This window comes from Zingiber officinale, chromosome 8B, assembly GCF_018446385.1.
Source record: "Zingiber officinale cultivar Zhangliang chromosome 8B, Zo_v1.1, whole genome shotgun sequence".
NCBI lineage: Eukaryota > Viridiplantae > Streptophyta > Magnoliopsida > Zingiberales > Zingiberaceae > Zingiber > Zingiber officinale.
In genome coordinates this window covers 75,914,530-75,920,362 of record NC_056001.1, presented here as the reverse complement: position 1 = coordinate 75,920,362, position 5,833 = coordinate 75,914,530, and positions in this window count along the sequence as shown.

Sequence of the window (5,833 nt, the reverse complement as noted above, 5' to 3'; positions counted from 1 at the left end):
TCCTGCACGACAAACGTTAGTCCGAAGACAAATATATATATCCTGTAAAACAGATTGTTAGCACAATTAAAGTTCAACAAAGTAATAGCAAAGAGTATGACTTAGATTCCGTCTTTCTGTTCGCTCTCCGCAAGTGTACGGAAATGTCGCATGTAATATAAAAGATTATCGTATCCACAGGGACTGGAATAAGCACTAGAAATGTCTCAATGCGAATTAGCTAAACAACTATCCAATCGTTTCAAAAGCAAAGTAAGGGTAAACAAATCTAATCTTAAAGATCAACAAACAAGAATTTAGTGTTTTGGGTTATGATAAAGGGAGATTCTAGAAGTTTCGGTTTCTTTGTAGGACTTCTCGAATGTAAATGGTTCACCAATTCTTATCCCTCAATTGCAAAACATGTAGAAAGTTGTCGGTTCTCTCTTGCAATAGACAACCGGCTAAGGACTGAGAAATGTATCTAAATAGGATTAATTAGACATGAACCTATGTTGTCCTTACACAGAAGTGCACCTATTACTATGCCTTCCTCGGATATCAACGTAGAAGCCCACGACTTATTAATCTATCAAGATACAAGAAACTAATCACAAAATCCATCCTACTCTCTTGAATATTCCTATTTCCTCTTCAAGATTATCTCTCAAACGTCCTTACACGGGCTTGCACCTGTCACGTGGATCCCTCGGATGATCGAGTGAGAGTTTATCTTTACAAAGTCCATAAGAAATCCAAACAATTAATCAAGAATGAGAATTAAGCACGAATCACCATTAATCATTCAAGATCTAATCGATACAAGCAAGATAATGTCATTGAAACAAGAAAATGGCAAATCCATAAGAGATTACATCAATCCATCATACAAATACTCCCTTCATCCTAGAATACAAGATCTACTCCATGAATCGAGGAAGAAAACCCAAAGAAATAAAGAATACAAGCATTTCTTAAATCCCCAATCCAAGAAACCAAGAAAAGGGGGAAAGAGAAAACTTATCTACGAAGAAGCTTCGTCTTCGGATCCAATCCTCGCTCCGGAGCCGAAATCGTCAAGAGCTCCCCTTGAATCGCCCAGAAATCCTCCCAAGATTGGGAGGAAACCACCAAATCTTGCCTTCTCCCAAAGGGGGAGAGATCCCTTTTCAATTCATGAAGGAGGGTTTAAATAGAGGAGGAAATCGGGCGGCACACGGGCCCGTGACACGGCCGTGTGAGATTCACACGGCCATGTCCAGTTCCTTCTCTGCCAAAACTGCACAGTCGTGTGACTCCACACGGCCAGAACCCTTCTGCTCACTGGAAATACTACACGACCGTGTGGTGCACACGGCCACAGCCTGCTTGGTCTCTGGAAACCTCACACGGCCGTGTAGATCCACACGACCATGTAAGGCTTCTGCTCTGGTTGGCTTCAAATCTTGACACGGTCGTGCGAGGTTCACACGGCCATGTCATCTTCCTCTTCTGTTGGTGCCAAACTCCACACGGCCCGAGCTCCATACCAGTGCAGGGCCGTGCTTTCTCCCTTCGTTTCCTCCAAGGCTTGCCCAAAGATGTAGATTCTTCACCAAATCGACTCCTGTGTACAGAAAATGCACAAAAAGCAGATCTCCGAACCAAAAGAGTAAATATGCTAAAAGGAAAGCTGGAAGTATAAAAATGCATAGATCAAGCATGCTCAAAATATGTAAATGTGCGTAAAAACATGCATAAAAGAGTATATAATCTACGCACATCACTTTCCGAGACCGGAATCTAGTCACGATCTCGACTTAGACATCCAAAATAAATCTAAGCCGGATCGACGCCTAATGTTCCCTTCCCGGGAACGCGTCCTCGCAGTCACTCCCCTCCAGTGACTTACCTCACTTACCTGCCAGACATCCGATCAGCCTGTCGACCCGTCTGGACTTCTCGCCAAGCGTCCGGTCAGCCCGTCGACCCGCTTGGACTTCTCGCCAGCTATCCGGTCAGCCCGTCGACCTAGCTGGACTTCTCGCCAAGCGTCCGGTCAGCCCGTCGACCCGCTTGGACTTCTCGCCAGCTATCCGGTCAGCCCGTCGACCTAGCTGGACTTCGTGCCAAGCGTCCGGTCAGCCCGTCGACCCGCTTGGACTTCTCCTGCACACTCGATCAGAGTGTTAGATCAACAATAGACTAACTTAACCTGATTTGTCATTCATCAAAACCTGGGTTAAATCGTTAGTGCTAACCGCACCAGCACTATGATGATGTGGCACATCATCATTAGTCCTCCTAATGCCAACTCACAAATGAGGTGGCAAATAGTCAAGTCAATCTTGGCTCTTCCTCTTCCTCTCAAGTCAAGTCAAACTTGACTTAATCTCTCTCATGGTTGATCTAATCCAACCATTTAATTCAAGACAATTTAATATAATGTATCTAATTCATTTAATTAAATTAATTCAATGAGTCATAATCTAAATTAGACTCATTGAACACATGAATCAACTTGAGTCCAACTCAATTAGCCCAATTAGGATGTCTCTTAATCTAATTTGATTCATCACATGAATCTAATCCTCTTGGTTCATCATATGAACCTAATCTCCATCTAATTGTCCTTTGTGTGTGACCCTATAGGTTCTTGTAATGTTGGCAATGCCCCTAAACCCATTTAGGAGCATAAGTAATGAGTGGTATCTAGCAACACATCATTACTACCCAAGTTATAAGAATGTTGAGATCCAACATCACCTTGTGACTACTAATTGTGACTCCTCACAATATATGACAAGTGTCCTTCTATCCTAAATATCTAGATTGATCAATGTGAGACTTAGACCGTGTCATCCTCTGACCAATCTAAATCTTGATCTCCAAGTAGACTCACTAAATCAAATGAGCTCAATATCTTAGATTGACTCATTTGGGCATGGCCATGCACTTCGTGGTCTCACTCTATCAAGAATATCGATGTCGCTCCCGTCATATAGGAGGGATAGATCCCATCTACATCACTCACATCCCTCTGCATAATTTGTTACATACCTAGTAATCGCCTTTATAGTCCACCCAGTTACGGGTGACGTTTGACGAAACCAAAGTACATAACTCCTTATGTAGGGAACCATGGTGACTTCAGGTCTAAGGACTAGTAGTCATACTAATAGCCACATGAGAAAGTATATGACACTCATATAACGATCCATGATACTTTCTCATGGCGGGTCATTCAGTATACATTCTCCAATGCATACCCATGTGTCAACTTGATATCTCTATATCCATGACTTGTGAGATCAAGTCATCGAGTTGACCTACATGCTAGTCTTATTGCATTAACATTGTCCCTGAATGTTAATACTCGACTAGGAATGATTAAGAGTAGTGTTCCCTATATCATCTCACTATCGGTTCAACTAACCGATTGATATAGGTGACAACCTTCTACTCAAGGACGCTATTATACTTAGTTTATTTGGCACCAATACAAGTAAGTATAATAACCAAAAACAAATGTTTTTATTTATATAAGAATATGATACAACAAGTCCATAATACAATCATCAAATGATTGGCTCTAGGGCTCTAACTAACACTACAACGATTCCATCTTTTTTGTGAGATCATCGATAGAGGAGATATGAAGCTATGCAGAGTACCAATCGATGCTAACATTATGGATCCTTTGAACAAGGCTTTAGCATAGAGGAAGTATGATGGTCACACTAGGTCACTAGATATTAGGTATCTCAGTGATTGACACTAGTGCTAGTGGGAGATTATTAATATTAGCCTAGTACCAATTATGAGATGATTGACAATGATATTTTTGTATCATATTTCACAAATTAATAAAAGGTAAAGTTGGTTATTATATTACTTCAATTCAATGCTGAATGAATGAGTATAATAATGTCCTAGAGTAAGAGATTCTAGTCTACAATATATCAATTGGTTGAATTAATAGTGGGATATTGTAGATATATATATAATGTTACTCTTAATTATTCGTAGTTAATAATTAATATAGAAGAACAATATTAATGTGTTGAGACTGGTATATAGATCAATTGATAATTTAATCCCACAAGTCATGGATATGAGATATCACGTTGACATATGGGTATATATTAGAGAATATATACAAATTGGCCAGCCATGAGATGTTTCATGGATCGTTGTATGAGTGTCATAAATACTATCATAGTGACTATTAATATGAATAATTCTTAGTCATAAAGTCACTATAATTTCCTACATTAGGAGTTGTATACTTTGTTATTAACAAACATCATCTATAACATGGTGGACTATAAAGTTGATTACCAGGTATGCAATAAGTTATTCGGAGGGATGTAAATGATATAGATGGATTCTATCCCTTCCATATGACAAAAGCGATATATGTGACCCCTCGATTAGTAGGACACAAGAATACATGATCATGCTCAAATGCTCAATATCAGAAACATAAAGATTGATAAGAGAATAACACAGTCTATGCCTTCTTGATCAATCTAAATATCAAGGATAGAAGGATTGAGTTATATAAGATAATAGAAACGGAAATGTTAACTCAGATATTGACATTCTCTCCACTTGGGTAGCGATGATACATTGCTAAAAGTCACTCATTACTTATGTATCTAAAATAGTTTTAGAGATATTGCCAATGTTATAAGAACTTATTGGGTCACACACAGAGAACAAGTTGTTGGTGCAATATCCCTTAGGTCAAGGTTGACTGGTTTGACCAAGCTTGAGTCTTGGTCATAGTTTCGATGTTTGACAATACATGTAGACATATGGACAATGCAGGTGCAGTTGTTCATATGGGGAGATTCTGATCAGGGACTGATCAGTGTGAATGAAGAAGAGTCAAGTAGGTATACCTGACTGGATGGAAACCCTGGTGAGTGAAGCCAGGTGAAAGTCCTAGTGAGTGAAGCTAGGCAGTATGGAAGTCCTGGTGAGTGAAGCCAGGCAGAAGGAAAATCCTAGTGAGTGAAGCTAGGCAGTGTGAAAGACCTAGTGAGTGAAGCTAGGCAGATTGAAAACCCTAGTGAGTGAAGCTAGGTGAAAGTCCAAGTAGGTCAAGAGAGTGACCGGATACTTGGCATGAAAGAAAAGTCCAAGTGGGTCAAAGGGATTGACCGGACACTTGGTGAGGGAGTCCTAGCAGGTCAAGGGAGTGACTAGATGCTAGGCATGACGTACCAACAGGTTAAGGTTGACCGGATGTTGGTTTGGGAGGTTTAGGACTTGGTTTTGGGCAAAAACCAAGTGTTGGATAGATCAGTGGATCGATCCAGGCTCTGGATCAATCAGTGGATCGATCCAGACCTTTTCCAGCGAACAGAAAGCCTCTGGATCGATCAGTGGATCGATCCAGAGGTCTCAATCGATCAGTGGATCGATTGGGACGATGCTGCTTCGCGCGATAAGTGCTGGATCGATCCATGGATCGATCCAGGCATTTTTCCAGAGCATAGAGGCGCTCTGGATCGATCCGTGGATCGATCCAAAGCCTCCCCGATCGATTGGGAATAATCGAATCGATTGGGATCCGACCGTTGAGTCGTATTTGAGCCGCAAGCGAGCGTTGTCTTCGGCATCTCTACACAGATTCATTTCAGATCTTCACCAGCTCCTCCACAGCTCTTCTCAAGCTCGAGATCGCTAGTTCTTGAAGGTTCTTGGAGGCTCTTCCAAGTCAAGAGGCGGATCAAAGCAAGAAGAAGAAACTAGGGTTAGGGTTTGTGCACTCATTGTAAGCTTGTAAGCTTGTATTTCTTTACTACCCTTTCTTCTTCTTGTATTGAGTCTTGTAGGGCTTCTCCGCCCTTGGTAGTTACCATAA